This window comes from Halyomorpha halys, unplaced genomic scaffold (assembly GCF_000696795.3).
Source record: "Halyomorpha halys isolate HHAL.00 unplaced genomic scaffold, Hhal_1.1 Scaffold1035.1, whole genome shotgun sequence".
Lineage (NCBI taxonomy): Eukaryota > Metazoa > Arthropoda > Insecta > Hemiptera > Pentatomidae > Halyomorpha > Halyomorpha halys.
In genome coordinates, this window is record NW_027107491.1 from 215,976 (window position 1) to 241,239 (window position 25,264).

General features: G+C 29.1%; 1 protein-coding gene across 14 annotated transcripts in view; it reads left to right on the forward strand.

Annotated features, from left to right (window-relative positions):
- Positions 1–25,264, forward strand: part of shn (schnurri) — a 206,277-nt gene that overhangs the window by 157,675 nt on the left and 23,338 nt on the right. For 3 of the 14 annotated variants that reach the window (XM_067045847.1, XM_067045848.1, XM_014432203.2), the window contains exon 2: positions 5,582–5,684. The exons of the other annotated variants lie outside the window; for them this stretch is intronic. The gene's annotated coding sequence lies outside the window, so the exon portion shown is untranslated. The remainder of the gene's footprint in view (positions 1–5,581; positions 5,685–25,264) is intronic. 14 annotated transcript variants of the gene reach the window in all.

A 25,264-nucleotide genomic window follows, 5' to 3' on the forward strand; every position in this document is an offset into this window, starting at 1 on the left:
GGTTAGACAGTGAATTTCAATCAAAACTCAATAGAGCAATTTTTTTTTTTTTTTCAAACTGTTTGGAGTATTTTATATTTTAATATTTCTGAAAAATTGAACAAAAAAAAAAAAAAAAAAAGCCCATTCCTTTGAAAATGGCCAATATGATGAAATTAAATTTATTACAGCAATTTAAAATAATTTTTAGAAAATTTTCTCAGATATTAGAATTTGTGCACAAATGATCTTTAGTGTTTTCTCAACACTTTACTTATGTATTTGTATATGTATATTTTCTTTATTTTTATATTTTTATCCTTATATATTTTCTTTTTACCGCAAGTTAATCTGGGAATATATTTTCAATTAAATTAAGTATAATTAAAACTAACTGATTTAAATGAAAATACAGTTTCACTTCTCGACTTTACATTATTCTGAGTATGATTTATTTATTTAAATGATATATAAAGAAGTACATAATAAAATTCTTATTACGTTAGGTTCTACTGTATTTGTTTTAAAGTAGAAATTTGCAAAAACTATCTATAAGCTACATATAATCTTAAATACACCTGTATCACTTTATTTTCAAGTGACGTAATTCTTTACATTGTGTGAATGTTTGCTTGAAAATTTACATAAATGTATCTACAAGTTACCTAAAGTTTGTATGAAATCATCTACAAGTTACCTAAAGTTTGCATGAAACTATCTACAAGTTACCTAAAGTTTGCATGAAACTATCTACAAGTTACCTATATTCTTAATTACACTCGAAGTAGGTTTTTGAAGACAATATATAGTGGTTTGAGAACTATCTGCACATAGTTAGTACTTCCTGACTTTAGTTTATTCTGTGCTTAATTAATAAATAATGAAATGTATGCATGAAATGATTAAGAACATGAAAAATTCTTATTTTAATTATTATTTATTTATATATTATAGACCAAAAATAGAAGTTATGTGCAGTACACATTCATCAGTATGAATAGAATTGCTTGTGAGCTTTAATCAAAGGAAATCACTGAAATGTACAAAATTATGTAGTATTAATACAAAAGTGAATTTTTAAATTATTTTTATTTACGATGATTTTTAATGATTATCAAAGGCACTCTAGGATGTCCAATAGGTTATCATTACCTCAAAAAATTTATCCAATAATAGCGATTAATCATTCTTTGGTATCGTTTTTTCTCCAATGAGAAATGATTCCTTATCGTCGAGTGTATGGGTCAGGAATCATCGAATGGTTTGATTTCGAAATATCATTTTAAAAGTAAACAAATGTTTATCTTTGCACTAAACCTTGGGATTACAAATGATTTCATTCACAGAGTTTTATCTTACCTTTTATAAAGGAAGAATAATAATGTTGTTTTATTTTGTACATTTGGTGTTTATGAACTTATGCTACTTTATGTTTATTTGATTCATTTAAAATTATAAATATATATATTTTTCAAATTAAGGATACTTGAGCACATAAAATTTTGATAATTAGTCTACTTTCAAACTTTCAGGATAGTTTATTTTACATTTTAGTAGTATGTATGGTAATATTTAGATCCCTATGCTGGTTTACTATCAGTTCGCATTGAAGCATCTGGTCGAAAGCATTGACTTTTCTATCATAATTGTAAGCAACAGTTACAGGTGTAAAAATTCCTGACCATATATTTTTATTTAATGACGTTCAACACAAATGCAGGAGATTATTAAGGATTATTCTCATAATTCAGTCAGAATTATTATTTGTTTCTCCTTTGTTTGTCTAAAAAGAAAAAGCCTCATCAAATAATAATATCGTGTTGAATTTTAATGACATTCTATTATTATTGATTAACAGTACAACTGATATATAAGTATCTTAATCATATATTTAATTTAGCACTGATATAATTTATTACACGACGATTAGGTGGGAATTTGGAGCGATTGTATAAAGAAAATAAGCTTAATTCCTTTGTTAATCGTCGCTCTTCATTGTTTGTGAAATTATACCAGATATATATGTTATGTTATGATTGTAACTTATCAGTTCATTTCACGTGGTTAAAAAGAAAAAAATAATGAATAATGATAGCTCAACCAATCAACATCCACTTTACTGATAAAGATTTTAAACTTGAGGTGAAACGTTGGCCTATGATAAAAAAAACTTGAACTTACTACTCTATTTTCTTTACTGATCGCACTACCTAATTTCTTCCGTAATTGAATCAACTGCCAACTACAACCACACCATAATAAGCTACAGATGGTTAAAGCCCCTTTTTTAACCATCTGTAGCTTATTATGGTGTGGTTGTAGTTGGCAGTTGATTTTCATAATTAAAATTAGAAAATTATTTTTCTTAATCATTCAAAACGTGTTTTATTAGTTATAATGAATTCTAAAATCAAAAATTGACATCGTTTTGGTACCGAATAAAGCCATTTTAGTCGATAAAATTCACAATTACAGTCACTACAAAAATGGGGAATGTATATATTTTTTTCATTTATAACATTAGTTAAAATAACTAATTTTTAAAAATAAGCCAAAACAAAATTTTCATACAGTGAGCTCATCATTTGGTATCCAAACCGAATTGTCCATTTCCATTTCCGGTAGGGAACATATAAAAGTAAAATTTTCAAGTTCCATACGAATTTGACCAGATTTCATAACTATATTATATTTTAATTTTTCTAACCATATTATAAAATACATTTTTTAGAATTATACAGATGAATTATAGATCTAAAAATGATTTTTGTAATTTTAATCAATAATTATAAATGGTAATGAAATAACACGAGATTTCCTTTAAGCTGGTATATATCAAGTAAAAATATTTCTATTTCCTTAAATATGTTATAAGCTATTTTTGATTTTTCCAAACTATTTTGTTCTTGTACTTTTCACATACCTTTAACGAATTTCGAAACTTAACAACATTATAACTATAATTTTTATAGTTATGTAATTAACATACATTATTTATTAAATATTAATTAAAATGATTGAAGAAAAAATCATTTGGACCATATTAAACCCACATTATTTAAAATAATCTATATTTATTAAAAAAATTTAAACATATTTATAACATATTGTATTATTTATACTTATATATAAAAGATACTGGTCATTTTAAAGTTTTTTGATCCCAGTTACATTTTTAAGATTAACTATTTTCATATATTCAACTCTCAGAAGTATTTTTTTTTCTTATCGCTAGCAGTTTTACTACTAGGTTTTTTTTTGAGATTTTTGAATCTACTTAACTTGATTTTAAATATTAGTACTTAAGTGAGTTGATATTTTGCTACATTATTCCGGGTTTGGAGAAGATTCTCAAATCTCCAAAGTTGTTAAATTTTAAAAGGTTTTATTTTCAGCTGAAACTATAAATGTATAGTGAAAAATACAGACTTAATTTCGACCAAAATTCCGCAAGGGAAAAAAATTGTTTTCCTTATTAATACCTAGCAAATATTTACTGGTTAATCTATAAGTCACTCATGTTACCTTGATGAAATATTCAAGGATATACGCGATGACAGTAACAATATTTCTTTATAATCTAATCTATAAGCCATATTAACGTGGACGGACGCAGGTGAGCGCTAGGCGAGGAGTAGGGAACGTTTATGTAAGAAGGGGCCTCTGACGTAGGCGGCGCCTCCGCTTTCACTGCCATAGCCTTATGGATATGCATGTATCAATGTCTATCTATAGACCTCACTGTTCTTTATATATTTCATAATCTTGTCGTACTTAGTCACTTTAGCAGTATTGAAATCATATTTAAAATTTATTTTAAAAAGAATGTTAGTAGTTTGTTCCAACGACCACTTTTGCTTGTCAAAAACTTTTTGGAGCCTGCGCTGTAAACGCTTTGGAATGGAAAAAACTTCTTACATTTTTAACGATCAAAAGGTGTTAGAACTAAGCTACTAGAAGGGGGTACACCAATGGGACATATGGGAACACCAATTTCAATGAATTTCTATTTTTTTTTTGTAATTTCAGGTCGAAAAATATTAGTCACGTGTCCGACTGTTCTTGCCCGTGCTTCCTAAGAGACAAAAAAAAAAATTATAATTCATTCGTTTGTTTTTGTTTAATTGTTTAACATTACTGGTCATCAATACCATTTATTTATGCTTATATTTATTTTATTATTTTTAAAATTTTATTTTTCGTAGGTTCGATCATATCTGTGACAGTAAATTATGTAATTTTATTAAATGCTAATTTCTATTGTTTTATCGTCTCTTTCTCTTTTTTTTCTGTTTAAAACTTTATTTATTGATAGATATTACAATCTGCCACACTGTTGTGGGCAATAGGTAATAGTGATGAATGATTCATACTAACATAAAGTAAAAATGAAAATAAATAAATAAATGAAAGAAATAAAAAAAAAAGTACATACAAATAAATAAAATCTCTCTTAAAATATATACAAACAGAAGGATAAAGAAAACGAACATAATCAAACTATGTTCATGAAAAAATAAATAAAGTGATGATAAAAATAAAATAATCTCTAGTCACATGTACACTCCTATATAAAATATTTACACAATCGACCTGAGGATCCCTGAGCCCACTCTACTCCCCACGTGTGAGGGGTAGAGCAGAGCCCATAAGATCCCAATGCACCCCTCTCGCCGCATCACTGCTAATTTTTATCGTCATTAAGGGTTGATGTATTCGAGTTTAATCTAAACTAATAAGTTGTGGCGAGAGATATTCCTAGAAGATACGGCTAATTGGCAAATTGTTATTGCTATACTGTCATATCAGAAGAGTTTGTTTTGAGGTAAGGTAAGAATGAGTTTCGTGTGTCCACTTCTCAGTCTAGTCAATACCATATTATATATTTATTGAAAAGATATACTTTTTAAGAAAGTACTGTTCCTGTACTGTTGACTTAATCTTTGGAGGAATCTACCTACTATGTAAATGATATAAGTTATAGCAATGCAATGCACGTTCTTTTTAATTGTAAGTGCCTGAATTTTCAGAATAAGAATGAATTATGAGATTTTAAATCATTTTAAATTAATCCTCTAAATTAACTCTAAATTAATTTCAATTCGCCATTGTGGAAACTAAAACATTCATTTTTCATTAATTTCAAAACTTAATATAAATCTTCACAATTATTACTTCTTTGAATGTCCTCTTATTTCATCATTTCAAATTACAAACTAAAGTTCGTGAAGTATACAATTTTAATCTGATGTCAACACTGAATCTTCCAAACAATACGCAATCAATATTTTCAGAATGTATTGTGGAATTAACAGGTTATCCATGCAATATATTTTTGAAGTTCGTATTTAATATTATCCACGGCTTAGTTTCATATTTTTACAGTTATTGAAAAAGTGCCTTAGAAATTAGTTGCTCAATTGATAGTTTAGATAAGAAAATTTATTTATGGAAAATTAATATACGATTAATGATTTATTTTTATGCTAAGGTTTGTTTTATTGTTAATATTATATTTACAACCATTCATTACATGTATTGATTAGTTAGAAATTGAATTTAAAATTAAGGAGTTTTTAATTTATTAATTTTTTTTTTTTAGGTAAGCATTTTTAAATGGATACAAGTTTCTTGAAGAGCATAACCCTTTTCGTCCATTTACTCTAATTACCTAGTGGTCAGACAAAAATGGCACAAATTATGAGGTAAAAATAAATTTTAAATAGTATTACTTTAATTCTTTTGTAGTTTAATATTAGAATTAAGAAACAAGTTCATTATTCAACCCCAACATATGATCTAAGCTGAAAGATAGTAAGGCATTGCCATGATTGAAACACTATATACGAAATTGTTTTAGATTATTTAGTCAGTCTGAAACGTTAAGTAATTGGGGTGCAGATCTTATACCGCATATCTTGACCGAGAAACGTGATGTGGTTACTCAAGACATAAAGATGTTTTACTGGAGGTCCATGGATGATCTGCTCCGGGAAGGACATAGAGGTTCTAAGTCAACCATGATCCATAGATCTTGACCACTCTCACACTAGTGTTAAAATGATTATTGATGGAGACAGACTGGGCCGGACCGAATATGGAAGTATAGAGATGGGTAACATTTTATTACGACATTTTAGGATCTTTTATGGCTATCTGTCTTGCTACCTAGAGATCCCTCAAATATTTTAAGCTTATAATGAAGGTCATACTTGGAATACCCTCGTTGTCCCTTGGAAAAGGTTTAAGAATGCCATTCCTTGACAGTGAAGTCTGACAAAGGTGACTAGGAATATTTCCATTCTTTTCTTCTCCTGAACCCAGTTGATAGGTAAAGAACTCAAAGTTATCTTTTCACGTGATTAAATTTTAATGAATGAGTAGAACAGTTATTGTTCTCCATTAATTCCTTGATGAATGTAGATAAAAGTTTCCCATATCATATGCTGGTCATTTGCTAGTTTTTGAAAATAGAAGCAATATTAGAGAAACGTAAATTCAAAAAGGTGTTCAGTGACGATTACTGTAATTTGATACTTAAGAAATGAAGTTACAATTACCTTTTGTAACTTCTGTACTATTAAGTCGCCCTACGCTGAATAGGCGCAAGAAGCATGACTTGGGAATCCTATAGTAAACCACGAGAGCCTGCAATATGAGTCTGGGTTATTACCACAGGCGAAAAATTCAAGTAATAAATTTTTTATTTCTCTGTTGCTATAAATATTGGTATTTTATAGTTTCTCGAGGTGCGAGGAACGATCAAATTTTGTTCACATGACTGCGAGAGATTGGGACACGCTGATTTTCCATTAATATAAATTAATTATTTCAATTATTAATCCTTTTAGATATTTTATTACTGTTACCAACGCAAAATGGTTAATCATTTTAAATGAACAAATTTAAAATTACCTAAGAAGCAGATTTTTTTTAGTTCGTCATTAAAGCCCTATTAAACTATTTCAGTGAAGATAATACCCAGCTGATCATTTAGTTTTGCAATGGCATTCGGAGATAAATCAAAATTATTAGAGCTGTTTTGAGCTTCAAAGATCAAAACCCTCAGAACTCCAATTATTCTCTATTAATTAATTTGATGACGTTTCGGTCCGAGTTTTGTCCATTTTCAACTCTAATTCCTCGTGTTGGTACATTCATCAATTTGCTGATAAACTGAATTCCACATTTTTGTCATATTCTTTAATATATTTCGGCAGTATTTTTTTGTTGACACAAGGAATTTAATTTGAAATAGACAAAAAAGGGTGCGAAGCGTAATTTAATCAAGTAATTAAGAATAATTGGAATTTTGAAGATTTTTAATCTGCTGGAGCCCTCCCGGGGTACTTTACCTCATAAATTGGGTGCCTTTCATAGGGTAAATATCATGCAGTCGAGTGTGATTTTGACTGAATTACCTCCTTGCACAACCGTTGGTCTAGTAACAGTACTTCCTTACAAAGTACTTTATCCTTAACCCTTCAGGGATTGTAGTGGAACAGATTTTTGTTTTCATTAATTATTTTATAGGATTTTAAAAAAATAACCGAGTATTCTTTGTCGTAAAATCGCTCCTTCATGATCCAAATGGATGAGAACTTTGAGATCTGACTTAGCTCCATGTAACGCAACTTAGTATGTTACAAAACGATTCTCGATTCTCTTAGCATAGAGTATTTTGTCATGTGAAAAACTGATATCTGGGCTACACCTTCATTTATTTACCAATATTTAAAAGGAATGAGGAAATCGAAAAAATGTTGAAAGTCTATTCTATAAAGTGGCTCTTCCGGTCCATAGATTTTATCGAAGAACATGCTGAATCACCACAGGCTTAAACTATTTTTCTTCATTATATTCCTTTATGCCTTGTTATCATCCAATTTTGACAATGATAGCCATTAATGCTAAGGGTAAATTACATTATGGCTAGTCATTAAAAAATATTACATTAGTTCGGAATAGTCCAGACTAGATCGATTATAAGTTTTGTTTTTTGACTCTTTGCTGTTTCGCAATCTGCTCCAGCCCTAATCAGCTTCAGTTATTCGCTCAAATCGGACGGTCCCACAGCCTCTAAACAACAAACTCTCTGTTGACACACAAATTGCTCGTTAAAAAAAATTAAGGGAGGCAGCTGGCGATAGCTCGAGTTCACTGGACTGATAAACTCTTCGCGTCCGCCCGTCTCTATTCACTCATAGTAGCTCTCATAGATTGAAACTAAAATAATTTCTATAATATCCCTCTTATAAATAATGTCTATAATACCCCTCTTATAAATTATAATATATTATTAGATAATTTTATAAAAGTGCTATGTTTGATATGAACTACAATGTAACTTATATATGAAAACATTCTAGAGCTACGAGACCAAAATTGACCAGCTTATTCCTGTTTGAGTAATTTAGTTAACTGTACAGAACTCTCTCCGATCCCTAATTACATTACATAACTACAAAAAATAAAATAATCACGATAACTACAAATATTGTATTATTTATAAGTTCATAAATAATAGTTTCAGAATGATTACTTGCCTTGTATAACTCTATTCTTTGCAACCGGTGAATAAAAAAAAATACATTATTTTTTGTTTCGTTTTTCCTAGTTTTAGTTGAAATATACAACAATATGGGGGGAAAATCGGTTTAGTTTGATTTCTATAGGCTTATCAGAAAGATCTATCCCAACAAATTTATAGTTTTATTTTATTTTTTAATATGCCTATGAAATCTTATATCGGTCGTACAAAAAAAAAATTTTTTCACATTCGATCAATTTTTAAATCCTATTTCAATGTGATTTGATTACTCTTGTTAAAATTTTCATTGGGCTTGATTAAAATCTTATTTTATTATCTGGAATAAAGAAAGTAAATCGTTTCATTCTAGCTAAAAATTTTACTCTGATGTTGTTTGTTATTCTCTAAGGCTGAGGTTCTTCGTAATGCCCTAAAATTAAGTTTAATTATTCAACAAACTTGAATTATGCTAAACATTCTGGTTTATGAGATTTTTATTTTGTACCTTAATGCAACAGTATGCACTATATTGATATATTTCACATCATAAATTGATAGACAATAATAGTTCAATTTTTAAATTCACAAAATTTATTACGACATGGAATAAATACAAAATAATAATAAAAGAATAAATAAATGGCGAACGAGTGAGGGCATACTCATACATTAGTAAGCATTGCATCTTGTACGGTTATGCTCTAATAAAAATAATAATAAATATACCTCTTAATAAACCTATAAAATAAAAGTCTAGTAAATCCCATATTTATTCGGTTTTTGCTTAGTAATGTTAGGTTTTTCATTGCCTGGAGATATCTTTACAGCTTGTCCGCGTGATTATCTGGTTCCACATACAATGCTGTGAACATGACTCACTTTGACCCCTGTGTTCCTTAGTGCATAGTTCCCTCTTAAGTCTTAAGATAGTGTTATGACAGCGAGGATCTAGTTTCCATAAAAAATAGCATTAATTATCTTACAGTATAATAATGATCTTGAGGTTTCGAACTTAAATTGCAGATAAAAAATTATTGAGCATAACTTAACATGATATTTTTTATCCATTTTCTTATTTTCTCATTTCTTATTTATATTATTTTGATCCGTTTTCTAATTTTACTATTTAGAATAGTAGATATTTTTTCTATATTTTAATTTACTATTGGCTAAAGCACTAAATGAATATTTAAGCACTGAAGGGAAGAGATATACTACTGTCAAACATGGGTGTTATTCCTATTACTATAAAAAGAAAGAAATCATATTGAATTTTACAAGAAATCGTTATTATTTTATTATAGAAGATTTTAATAATCTTTAATTGGAACTCATTGTTAGTTAAAATAAATAAAAATCTGATAAGTACTTTTTTTTAATTTAGTTTTATTGGATAGACTTGTTTTTTCTCGACCTTTGAATTTTTGGAAAGCAGGTATGAACGAGTGATTGTAACTTTTTTTTCTACTTGACTGACATAAGATGGATTCTAATTCTGAAATTAGTATATTTATTTATAGTACTGAGTATATCATTAGTATTTAAAATAGTAAGTTACGTTAGTATGAATATTGAGAATTATCTGAGGACTGTTGGTTATTAGAACGGTAGCAGATAACATTTCCCCGAGCTGTTAGTCAGCCTTCATGATGGAGTTTGATTACGCTAAATATCCCGTTTCTCCGGAAGGCTGTGGTTTGGAACATATTATTTGATTTGGGAAACTGTTCATTCCTGGTCCGTATTGCGATTTTTATTTTATTGCATTAGTAAATTGAATTATAATCTTCGAAATGTTTAGCAAAAATAAACTGATATCGTAGGTGACCACTACAATAACCTCTATTTTTGATATTGCACGCCTGTTATGCATATTATTTTGAAACAAACATATAGACATATTTAATCAGAAATATTTGCAGTATTGAGTATTTTATGTTCAGTTTAATGTGGAAGATCAACCTTTTTTTAGTTATTTCATTTATTAATTATTAAAATTAATAATTATTAATTTATTAAACAGATGCGTTATGAGCGTGATTGATGACAAGCTTTGTGTAGTTAATTACTCATTATACAATTAATTGAACCGTATTAAAGCCATTAACTGTGATAAAAAGCATCAAATAGAGTAATAGATCCTTTTTTATCTTGTTTGTGATGGTACCTAGACGAACAGGTTAAAGTTTATTATTGTGCTGTGAAATGTGAACGAACCCACTCAGCCATCTCCTCCCAATAATACATCTACTAATATTTTACTTCATTGAACCATTTTAGAGGGGTTAATGGAGGTATAAGATCGATTGTTTGCGGTAAAACATGAAAATAGCTAAAAATTGGCAGGTTTGCTGAATTTTGAACAAGCTGTATCTAGAAAAATATCGAGTCTACAGAGATGTGTTCTCAGCTTGGGGCATGTTTAATAGTTTTAAAAAAATCAAAATAATGGCCTCCACTATTTTCTAGGGAGCAAGAAATTCTTCTATATAATAATTTATAGGAAAATTAAAAACACTTAAAAGACTCATGATTGTATATTAAATAATCAGATGAGGTATCGGGCCTAGTTTGTCCAATTTCAAATTTAATTCCTTGCGTTGGTATTTCATCAATTTGATAATAAACTAAATTTCATCATAAAACTTTTTGAGATTAATAAACTTCCAATTGCATGTAATTTATATTAAATTATCATATTATAGTACAACGCGTCGGGACCACTGTCCCATATTCATGTCTGACAGTGGTCCCGAAACGTTGTACTGTAATATGATAATTTAATATTAATTACATTCAATTGAAAGTTTATTAACCTCAAAACATTTTTATGAATTGACTTACCAGACTTCCCTAAAGAGAAAATCCAGAACTAAATTTCATGAAATTATACATTCTTGTCGTATTCATGAATATATTTCGGCAGTCTATTTTATTTATATTTGGCAAAAAACGTCATCTAATTAATCAATAAAGAACGATTGGAGTTTTAACTGTTTTTAATTTTCTCGAAAATTATTTTATAGGATGTAAGAAAATAAATTGCCCCTTCAGGATCAAAATGGATAAAAAGTTTGCAACATTCGTAGTTTTTGAGATATTTAATTCTCTTTCAGAGGACTGTTGAGCTCAGACACTCATAAGACACCTCTTACTCTATTTAAAGCAACTTTCCATAACTATTTTCGATTCTCTTTTTTATTTTTTTATAGTATTTTTGTCAAGTGAAAACTGGTATCTGGACTACACTTTTAACTATTTTCCAATTTATAAATCCTTATGTAGTCTACATTGTTAAATGTTGTTTATCTCTAAAATATTCGCTGGTACTCGCTGACCGATAAGATAGGCCATAGCATACTGTTGTTGATGAGGTACCTGGTGGACCCCGAGTCGCAATTAGCAGTCCCTCCTACCTAGAGCTGACGTACCTTTGAAAGGAAAGCGACCCGGGCCGAAAACACCTGCCCATCTGCAAGGCGCCACGGAGCCTCCACCGTCTGCAGTGTCGACCGCACCTACCTCCTTCTTTTTCTTCTTGTGCTATGGCTTCAGCAACTTGTCTTGTCTCTCCCAATAATATTGTATCTATATCGTTTTGGTCATGTATCATGCAAGGAATACCACTCAACAAAAAGGCAACTTTAATTAATTAAGCATCATGGATTACTTGCTTAAACTACATCTCTCGTTCACCCTTTTAAATTAGTTTAAAGGCCTAGTCGGTACTAAAGTAAACAATAAATTGGGAAAGTGAAGAGGAAATAGATTCAGAATAAGTAAACTTATCTGTTTCATCCTGAAATTTTTAATACAATTGTTATTATATGAATGTTTAAATGACTTAATACTATTTAAAAGGGTTTTTAAATATAAAATAAAATAATTATGAGAGATAGTTGACCGTGGATGATGAACGAGGAGAAGATGGCTGGGGGTGCGGTCAATGAAAAACACAAATAAGTTCAATCAACCTATTTTTATGTGTACATTAAAAATAGGTTAATTGAACTTATTTGTGTTTTTCATTGACCGCACCCCCAACCATCTTTTCCTCGTTTATAAAATAAAATAATTATCATATTACTTGCGATTAAACCACAAATATCATTAGATTTTAATTTCTAAATTAAATTATTTAATTATTAATTAGCTGCAAATATTGTAAACTATAATAATTATTAAATGAGTCTGTTTTCTTTATTTCTTTTCTCACCAATGGGTCTAAAAAATCTGTTTTTTATCAGATTTAAAAAAATAAATATGTATACATTTTTTACTTATCGTATCCCCGCATCCGGTTCTATTTCAGGATTCCAATTTTTTTTTTTTTTTTTTTTTTTTTTTATTTGAACTTTACTTTACTTATAGACATCTTACTTATCCACATCGGAAACGATCATAATATCTACATAGTAATTATACTACTGACTGTATTGAAATCTGTACTAATTTCTATATTTGAATCGATTCCAATATCGATATTATATTAGAATCAATATTAAATATTTTATATGTTAGCGATTCCACAGAAATAATATGATTCTACTATAATTTTTACGACAAAGCAAGTTTTGTTTACTTTATTTACTTAGTTACTTTATATTTGAATATGCTTGTTCTTTATATATAAATATATTGTGATTTTTAAATTTGTTTATACAAAATTAGTACATGTATTTTAAATTAATTTTTTTTTAAATTGTTGATCTCCTTCTTGGAAAAAATATGTTCCCCCTCCTCTCTAGACAACATTAATGAAAATTGTACAAAACATGGAATTCAATCTTCTTTCAATACATTTATGGAACTGTAATTAAAACTCGATGTATCGACTTTCCGATTGTAACCGTCCTTGGAAAGTGTGCTACTAGAATTTAGCAAGGATCGCCAGCAAGTGGTTTCTGCGTCATGCATTTCCAAGGTTATCATCGTCGGGCTTCGGTCTGCGTCGACACTTGTTTGTGATATTTTCAATAGCAGATCATTCCGAATCTGCATATTTTATAAAACTTTATTTGAAGTTTTCATTTTGATATATTTAAATTTTAAAAAACAATCCTTTATTGATTGTTTGATATTTCAATATTATATTACTTATTATTTTTCAGTAATTAGTGTTAACATTTTGTATTAAATACTCCGCCTAAGGCAGATTTTAAACATTTCACTGACTTGTGGGAGGACGCTGAGGGTGGCACCGATTTTAACCAAATTGGTTGTATTGGTTCTACATCCAAAAATATGGGACGCGTCTTTTCATTTCAATCGCCCCTTGGAGCCGAAAGGAAATCAAACGTTTAAAAATAACGTTCTATCCTAATTTTGTACCAACATTTTTTTTTACGCTTATTAAAAATGAGCTATTAGATTTTAATGGGCTGAGGCTTAAATTGATAAGTAAAAAAAAAAAATGCAATCCCTTCAAGTACAGTAGGTCGGAAAAAAAATTAAATAAACCAAAAACAAAAAATAATTTTTTTTAGTCTAAATATCTCCAGTACCATTTGACCATAATTTCTTCCATAATTCTTGGGAATCTGTCAGATCCTAAAGAACTCAACTTCAAATGTTCATGATATCAAAATGATAGTAAAATATATCATCAAATGACCATAAAATATACCAAATTCTTCATGTCAGACTAGAATAGGTAAATTTTAAATTGAGATACGAGGCAATGTGTTTACGATTGTTTAGTACCTTTTTGCGGCCTTCAAATATAGTAAATGTACCCTTAATTGTTTTCATCAGAAATTGAGAAAACCAAACTTTCCGACAATGCCAAACCATCTGAATTTGGTCATATCAATAAATCCAGAAAATGTACAAACTCACTTGGTTAAAATCGATGACTGTTTAGAGGTTTTAGTTTATAAAATTACATGTTCCTGCTAGGAAGTACACCTTTAGATGATACGAAAATAAAACAGGTAATGTGTCCCTGTATAACCTTGAGTGATGACGAACATCTGTTAGCAAAACCATTGAATCTATTATAGGCACACATAGGAATATTCAATCTAATTAAAACAACAACCATCAATGTTTCAGCAAAAATTCTTACAGGTTAATTATCATTATCAATTTTTTTTTTAATGCATACTTCGATCTGAACCCCAAAAATGTTTCATGAAGTCCGAATGAGATCTTGCACGTAATTGTAAATCAGAAGGCAATTTTTAATATTTTTGATCCAAATGTCTTTATTTTTTAAATATTAGACTTTTTTTGCTGTCTCATAAATTTTTGAAGAGTAGATACAACTGAGCATTAGTTAGTAAATGTTTTAATTTTTTTACGACTGAATATAGTGAATGAAATGAATAAGTAAAAAACGCTCTTAATGATTGAATGTAAAGGGGAGAAAATTGTTTTAATTATTTATGCCATAAACTATTGTATAATTTTGAAATATGTTAATTACCCAATTATAATTTTTTTTTTAATATCAGTCAAAATCCATGTATAAAAGAAGGTTGTCTCGACATGAAATCGGTTGTGTAAAAAAAATAATCTCTTCCAATTTTTTGTTAGTTCTTTATGTTGGGAATTCCCATAACGATTCAATTTTCTCGATACCCATCTTCATCTTTAGCTACAGGAAATTTTATCTTATTTAAGTCTTAATGAAACCGCCTTACTTTTGAATAGGCTTACAGACAATCGATTATCATAGGTTTATCAATATTTTTTTTTTATGACCCCTTCCTGGACATTTCTGATATACGGGGAGAAGGGTTATTTGGAGGCGACCAACCTATTCTAATCATAGTGGAAGGTCAAGCCTTTCATTTCGTGGGACCGCCACGAAATGAAAAAAGCTCCACTCTCACCCTTTTAGTGGTCCTTACATTTTAGTGTTGTGAACTAATTTATTTTATTTATTTAGTTGATAGCACCAAATCTATCAACTTGAACAGCCTCTGCTAAGAGGAGCGAAAGTCGGAAAATAAATAGTTGTTTCTCATTTGACGGCAACTCTCCATATTCTTCATTATTTTAATTTTTTATTTATATATGATTTCTTTTTTTTTTAGATTATACAGTCCATTTCCGTATTAATACATATATAATAACAATAAATCCATTATAATGTCAATATGGCTTTATATAAAAAGTATACAAATAATTGTAACTGGATCCATCTACAACGTCACTGGTCAGCTATTGTTTGTTTTTAACTGTAGACAAAAAATGATCGATGTATATTCCACCGATAATTTAAACATATAGAAATTGTTGTTCGATACATCGACGAAATATATCTAAATCTTATCTTATAGAAAATATCCACATCGGAAACGATCCTAATATCTATATTGAAATAATACTACTGGCTGTATTGAAATCTGTACTAATTTCTATATTTGAATCGATTCCAATATCGATATTATATTAGAATCAATATTTCTGTAATCCCAGTGTCACCAATGAGTCCAAATAAAGAACTTTTGCTAACTGGTCTGTGTGTAAATTCCAAGCTCAAAAACGAAAAGTCCTACTGAACCACAATTAAGTATTTAAGACAGGTTTCTCTCTTGTATTTTACAGTAACTTTTTCGATAGTTGACTCACCGGAAGTGCCATTATAACCGATTTTACACCTTTTTTTTCGATTTTCTCACAAACGACTGTGACGGTTTTGATTAAATGATTTCCTGTTTTATGAGGAACGTCATAATCTCAATGAAAGTTATAGAGGGCTTAAATACCGCGTTTTCAAAAAACCTTGGAAGTTCCTTTAATTTTTTTTTTTAATAATTACTCATACAAATTTTGTTTTCCTGTATATAATGGACATTTGGGATGCCACAGCCACTATAAGTAGAAACCAAAAACATTATTCAACTAGCCCGAATTTTATAAGTTTGTTAAGGTTTTTTATCATATTTTTCTAGAAATCTTTTTTTTTTTTTTTTTTCGACAGTCAAATTTCAATATATAAAATATATGCATATTACTTTATTAATTATATTTCGATAAATAGTTATTTTCCCAATACTCCCAGTGGTTTTGGTTCTTAAATAACCTGTCTCGAAATTATGTAATTCAGAATTACGAATCAGTTTAAACGACTGGTTATTAGTGAGAGTTGTTGACGATGAGATCCAATGGTTCCAGAACGACTACCGAGAGGAATGAGGTGGGAGTGGGGCGACACCTGCTCCAACACCCGGCCCTCAGGTATTTAACTCACCTCTGGCTCAAGGCTCTTCTTCAACAAGGTGGTCGAGTTATGGTCGTAACTTAACTCCCCGTCACTAACAATTCTATTTTATGTCTTCCGAAAAATAAAGACGTTCCGAAGAATTGAACTTAATTATAATGTGAACATATGTCAAAGGTTAGGGGATATTATGGACCCTCTTAACACCTCATTCATCAATGAACATGCCTATGTGTTTATAAATGAGAAATTGTAATACATTTCATAAACTTTTATCTCAGTCTTTGTTTAATCCATGCATAGATCGAAGACTAAGATAAATCATAAATATTAGGGGGAATTATAGACCTTCTGAACACCTCATTCATCAATGAACATGCCCATGTGCCTAAAGAAGATATTGTTCATTTCATAAACTTTTCCACATTCTTTATTCACTCTATGGATTGAACCTTTATTTCTCCTCAGGAAGAGTTGCTGCAATATTGGATTTGTTTAATCGTTTTCTTAATGGTTTAAGATTTAAATCGATTTCCTCTTATCAGGTGACTAAGCCATGATATCGAATATTAACACGTTATCTTCAGCTCTGGCCTCTTTTAGATTACCAATCACGTTTAAGAAAAGTAAGATTTTAGATCAATTAAAATTATCATACATTTATATTTATTTTATGATTTGTTTTTGTATTTTTTATGTTATTTTATTAATATGTCATACTACAATATATTCAGGAACAATGTTTGGAAGAGTACATTTTACTCTTAAGAGAGTTCTTATTGGTGTCCGTTAATTTTTGTGAAGATAAACGAAGAAGAGGTTCCATTTCTGTTCACGAGTATGACTAGAAATGGATCCCTCTCTCTGCTAAATGTTTTCTTAAAATCTAAAGGGCACCTATAAAATAACTGCTTTTAGTTCTTAACCAAAGAGTTAATTTACGATTTGTCTATATAATAATATATAAAAGATATTAAAATGTTTCAAAACTAGAGTTTATTTTATAAATACCTACCTAAATCACCGATTCTAATATCACGTCCATTTTGAATATTATATTATTTAAAATTAATACTTGCTTTGAAATTAATAATTTGCAATTTTGAAGTAAATCGTACTTATTTACTTCAACTTATGTGAACGAACAGCACACTACTAAGTTTTATATTCTATAATAAATAAGGGAAGTCTCAAAATTATAGTGAACGAATGTATACTTTGCACCATTAAAAGCCATAAATTTGTAAATAAAGTAGAGAAAGTATATAGTATGATTTTTGAACTAGATATTATGTCTGCGAAAAATGGACTTATGAGTGCATTCAGGATTATCCATTATTAAGTGATTAACCACTGTTAATAACCACTAAAGATTATTATGGTATTAAGCACTGTCCATAACCATTAAAGATTATTATGTGATTAACCAAAGCTTGATACAAATTATGACGCGAATCTTACCGTAGCGAAGTATTTCCCCGTTTATATTTGTGAAACAAATCAGTGCATTTTTGCCACACCATTTGCACGCACATAGATGAAATGTTTACAGATAAAATCGAAATTGTTGGAGTAAAATATATTTTAATGGTATGATTGGAAACTTGCAAGAAAATAAAAATATTTAAAAAAAAAAATTGCCTGAAAGGTCATCAAATTTAAAAATAAAAATATAATTTTTTTAATCCAATTAATTTTTATTTTATTTTTCTGCTGTAATTCACTGACCAATCAAGATTTTTTTTTGTTATAAATTTAATTTTTATTACTTATACTTATAATTTTGACATATTATTACTAAAAAAAAAAGTGAGTTATATAATGTTGAAGAGGGGTGAGGGATAATGTGCACTATCTTTGAGAATTCTAAGAAGAGTTTAAATATTGGATTAATATGGATAAAGAACATTGTATTTTTATTTCTAATTTTTTTTCACATTAAGGAAATCGTAATTTCCTTAAAAAGTGTAGACCATATGATTAAAATAAAAACATAATTATTTCATTATAGGAATAATAATACATAATTATTTTATTATTATAGGAATTATACTTTTAATAACATTATCTACACATGATTATCTTTTTTATATAGAGAGAAGTATATAAAACGTGATGGATTACGTTATTTTCTGTCTGTAAACTCTCTCTCTCTCTCTATATATATATATATATATATATATATATATATATATTATCCATGTATTTTTATATGGCACAGCATTATTTTGCTACGAAGTATTCTGTATTTAAAAATAATATCAAATACTAACTTGAATGTTTATCCAATTATATTGGATATTTAATGTATACCAAAATTCGAGGTTACTACTTACTTATGTCCATCTGCTGAATTAAATGTTATCGCTCCGTAGATATCTATACGAAGAAATCTCATCCTGATTTCACATGCTCTTATTTTTCCAACTATAAGAACTATACTTAATCATAACTTGACCGGTTTGTTAAAAAGTGGCATTGACCTTAGATTATCGTTGTCAGACGATGCGACGTCATGTCTAAAAGGTTGAGGCAACCTGCTGACTCTCTCATTTTCTGCGGAATTTGCCTGGCTCAAACGTGAACAATGCGCAGAGGTGTTTTATTAGAATATAATTCCGGTTGTGAGTAAAGTGAGCGATTTGAAAACATTTCGTAACCTCTCGATCACAGGAATATTATGTTGAAGTTATACTTAAATAGCGAAAACGAAATTAAGCAGTTAAAAATTGAACTATGATTCAAATGAATTACATATCTTATTCGTTCAAGTAATTTTTTTTTCAAATTTTTCTCATAATTGAGGCATATTCCTTTGTATGAATTCAAACTTACCACAGGAACACATTTTTGTTGTTTCGAAAACAGTCACTAAGAATTTAATTAGTTCGATAAAATAATATATTAGACATTTTTGACCTGAACATTGTATCCTAGTTTAAAAATTTACAATAAAACCAATTAAAGAATACTTTGTATAATAACACACGACGCACAAGTTCAATGTTGTTTAATTTATTATTTGAACGAATAAATAAGTTATGGCGCTCGCTCATTTGATGCAGAATTCATTGCTGTTTAATTGGTTATACCATGACATTTCCGCTAAGATACGCCGTATAAGAGTTATTATAAGGGGATTATAGGCTATTATAGGGGGAAAACAACTTAATTCGTTACTTTACTAAATTATTTAGCTAATTAATAAGTTGTATAATCTCCAGTAAAACGTTTCCGCGTTAAGGGTGATAAAAACCTTTCTATGAGCTGGGATCCTGTACTGTTTACTTTTGAAAAATCTTTCCGACCTCCCAACCTCAGAAAAAGTTAATCTATTTCAATGCTGCAATGCTTATCAAATGGTAAAACACCAATCTCGGTATTCTTCATATAGCTCGGCATTTTTGGCCTCAGGCCATACTCCACTTATCATAATCAGTCCAAGAATGCACTTCAGTATTTTTCTCGAGCTGTGTAAATGCACTCCGGTTTCTTTAGATGCAACAACTCTGTTGGACATTTGAAGAAACCTCAATTTTATGATACGAATTATAGTTCTCTTATTATGTATGTATCATATTTTTTCAATTTATTAGTAATACTTCATTATAATATTTAACATGAATGAAAAATAGAAAATTCTACATGTTGACAACGCAATAAAAAACAATGATAACATTTTATTACAAATTAAAAATAAACGTTTTGTACCATTTTTGAACCATGTTTTATTTGATACGAAACTCAAGTTTTTTTTTATATACAAAAATTACGATAGATTTTTTTGGAATATAGGAGGGGTCTCGTTATCAATCTATTAATGCGCGTTATGAATAAGTAAAACACTGTGTATCTAAAAGGCAGTGGCTGTGGCAGACAGAAAAAAAGAAAGCTGAAGTGTCGATGAAAGTCAATGAGATCTCCCCCTCGAGGATGGTCTTCCCTTCCGCAATCTAAGGCCTCCCTCATCCATGTCCCTGATACTTCTCTTATATCTTATTGTAACGTCCTATTCTCATTACTGAACCAGAACCAGGACTGAATTACCAGTACTAGGTAGATGCACGATTTAAAAAAAAAAACTTAGCTATAGAATCCATTGTATTTTATTTGTGTCGACATTTCGTCCTAAATTCAGATCGTCATCAGTGTTGATTGCGTGTGGATTTTTCGCTCTAACTAAAAAAAAAAGATTGTTCGTACTTGCCTATTTTTATAGGAACATAATCCTGGTGCCGGTCAGTAAAGGTAAAAAATAATAAATAAACAATTTAATGTAACTAACGTTTCGTCCTACTTAGCAGGTCTTCGTCCGGGCTGACGCATTGAGTTAAGAGCGTTGAGGACGAGGAAAGACTTTTAAGGCTTCTTCTAACATATTTGTTCAGAAATATGATTGAAATTAAATTTAAAATTAATAATGGTCCAATACATTAACAGGCACATTGAGGTACCCGTAAATTTTCGCAAGAATGTTTGTATGAAGTTACTTATCTCATTTTTTATTTAAAAAAAAATCTTATAGTTTATAAACTTCTTTTTTTTTTGGTCTTTCGCTTTCTCTTGAGTAATTCATTAATAAAATTTGTTTTGACTGAATAATAACTATAATTTTTGTTTTAAAGGTTGGAATGAAATTCTTTAACTTCTGACAATAAATTTCATAGACATACATTTTTTTAAAGCCTCTTTTGGTACACATGCAAAGATTGCATTCTGTAAAAATAAGCAAAAGGTATAATTAAAATGCGAATAAACATCGATTATAAATACTCATGTTCAAAAAGAAAAAAAAAAAAGTAAATTTAAAAAACATTAATAATTAATGTTATATTTTTGTTGCTATAATACATGTAGGACTGTAGACAACTTTTAATTAATGTACTTTTTTTCTAACTTTAATTCTTCTTTAGGTTAACTAACCTAATTGGGACCACCTATATGGCTAAAACTTAAACTTTTAAACCACAGTTATTGACATACATTTTATACTAAATAAGTAATGTACACTTTAAAATAAATCGACTTGAATATCTCCTTCTTATACATCGATATAAGAAGTTTATATCGATTCTACCGTAGTCGGTTCCCGTTATAGAGATATTTCATTTAACTTTCTCTCTTAGGACATAGCTTGTGACTCAGCGCTCCTGACACCTGGCGAACGTGTTTACAAATTTTCCCAGCATTTGATCCGATTTTTATTTAATGTATCAATCGACTCATTTTACTGTATTAAGTTTTTTTTTATTTTCACTTATTTTTATTCCAACCTTTTTGACTTAGTTTCTGTATCAGATAACTGAAGAACTTGCGGAAAAAAAAATTTTAGTTTATTATAATTAGTTATTTCACCCTAACTAATAATAATCTTATCGAAAACTACATAGGTAATAGTGAAAATTGATAACTATGCCTATCACTGTTGGGGTAAATACAATCTGGCGGCTTTTTCAAAACGTTAAAAAAAAATACTTTTTTATTTGGTGCTCCCTATAACATTAAAAAACTTGAAGAATATTATTTAAATTAAGGTATTAAAATTTTAAAAGAAACATTTCATATAAAAAATAATAAATAATCAGTAGGTATTGATTTCTTTTTAATATTGATTCTTTAAATATATATTTCAGAAATAATTACAAGAACATACAGATGTCTGCCAGCACTCAAATTAAAAGCATATGAATGTACTATAAAGTAGTTAATAACGTTCATCTTCGTAGGAGTAATAGTTTTGTGATATTAGACAAAATAATTTAAAAGAAGGTTGATTTTTAGTTGTTCGGACAAGTGTTTTGATTTAAAACTGTTTCGCAGGAACCAAACATACAGATGTTGCCTAGCACCCAAATTAAAGCTAGTTTAATGAACAAAGTAGTTAACATTTATCTTCTTTGGAGTTGTTTTCATGATATTTACTTAACTCATTTATAGTAGAGTAAATTAGCTAATATATGAGCCCCCGAGATATACTATATAATTTAGTTCCCAAGATACAGTTTTCAAAATGCAACATTTTTTCTCGAAGAAAAATCGATATATTGTGAATTAATTTTGGCAAACACCATGGAACCTCCTACGAATGACCTATGGATATATATTAGCTCCCAATTGAGATGTAGAGTTGGATTATCGGTCTCCACGATACTCCATGAATACACGGCCCTATTAGCATCTAAATTAAAGCTAGTTGAATCTTCTGTCATTTTGTTGAAAACGTATGTCTTCGTAGGTGCAGCTGTTTCCATGATATTCGTCAAAATAAACTCACTTTTTGGTTATTTGAAAAAATTGTTGCTTTTTGAAAATTTTATCTCGAGAACTAATGAACATCAAAAGCTCTATCAGAGATAGTATTTAAAACAACAAATGTTCTACTTTAAATGAAATGTTATGAAGTTTTATTAAGTGTTTAGGTTCTTTTAAAGATTCAAGGTCTGAATGAAAAATGAGCGATACACCTTAAATACTTCAATAGTGACTTTTTAATAACATCTTCTGTCTTGGTAAAAATTGAATTATTTTCCAATAGAAAATGATGCACTTTTTTTTTTTTTACTTGAAATAACTCCTGGAACAGCCGCTATTCCCAACTGCCATTGTTGGCACAGAGTTGTTAATTTTGACTCTAAACGGTATAATTTACATTAAAATAATTTAAACTGAGATGAATAATTTTTTTTTTTCTACTCGTCGACTCTTGGACTATTTAATCGGAGAAATTCACATTTATAAAACAGAATTAACTAATTCCGAAGGCATGAGACCTATTTGCTGAGATCAATAAACAGGAGAAGAGAGAAATACTTTATTTATCTATGCTGCCTAAATACATCAGGTTGCTATCTCACACAGCATACTTATCAATCCGTAATCGGACATATATAAATTACACATACATGGTATAATCAGATATAAAGAGATATAATAAACAATTTTTTCCCCCTACAGTTTCCTTTTACAATCAATTTCGGTCTGTATAACAAATACAAATGTTTCAATTCATTCCTATTTTCTTTCTAATTTCTGCTCCTCCAATTTCACCATTTCACAATTTTTTAATTCAATATTAGACGGCAATGTATCAGACCATCATTCATAGTCACAGCAGTAGATTAGTTTACCAAAAACAAACAAATAGATACATTTTACGAGAATACGACTAACACATAGATTCAAAGGAAAATATAATAAAAAACTGGGTTACAGGAAACACTTGAATGGATAAATAAGTTTAAAAAAAAAAAAAAAAAAAAATATAGTACTAATAAAATAGAATAATTTAATGAATAAATACGTTGAAATACACAAATACAGAGGTCAACATATTAAAATAATTATAATTCAAAAATTAATAAATAGCCTGAACTTTAAACTTTACCGATTTCAGTTACTAAATTTTTGATAGAATTATTATTGAGCTAAAAAGACCCAGTTGGAAGAGTCCGCTGTCAAGTTATCAGCCTGATTTTTTATGAGAGGTTCCAAGAATACTGAACGGCTGCGTGAGTCAGCGTTGGTGAGTTAATGGATCTTATCTATATATTTTTTTCTTTTGTAATATACATATATTTTTCAAACATCCGATTCATATCCCATCTACGTTTCTACTCGTTGATTTATTGTTGACCATTTGAGAAATGGTGAACTTTGTACACATAATTCGAAGGATTCAGATATATTTTGCAAAGGAGAACGCAGTTACTTGAATAGGATAAAAACGCTGACTCCGGAACTGAACGAAGGCAACGAGTAATTCAATGGGCGGTGGAAGATACGGTTGATGTTTTTAACTTATCAAGGATGCCCTCGTAACTTCCCTTCGATACGATACTCGTTACTGAATGAACACTAAAACATTTCCTCTATGGAGTCCCATTCATCCTTCAGACCTGTTGAATGTTGGCAGTTTTGTGAGTCAAATTGAAAAGTTTAGGGAGCCGTCCAGCCCACTTAGTGGTTAACACATTTGACTGTTTAGTTCCAACAAAAGTATATAATAATTATAAAATAATACATTCCAAGTTTCATATTTTGAATTGGAGAGCACTATTTCAGAATTATAACATATAACTATAATTAGAATCTTAGAAAAATAATCTAATATGATTACTAGATCATACTATCAGATCTAATATTACTAGTTTTCTACTTCTAAAACTACCACCATTTAAAGTTTCAAAAAATTAAAAAAGATAATATATAGAAGTGGATATTTCAATTATTCTTCTCAATTAATATCCTAATTTTTCCTTAAAACATCACATATTCTTCCGCCTTGATATTAATTATATTTTTCCGTTATTAATAATTTATGATGAAATAGAAATATACACACCTACAACAATACACATGCATTTTAACACCTAAACTGAAAACATTATTTTCCATACTAATTTAGGCTATTTTAAAAATTGTAAAAGAATATTTTTACATTTATAAAAGTCGAAACAGTTATTTTAATTTATATGTTATTTTTGAATTTTTGATTTTTAAACATTTTTTTTTTAGAACTGTTGATTATTCGAGGGATAAAAAATTTGTTCAAACTATATTCACCTAAAATAGTACTTTTTAAATTA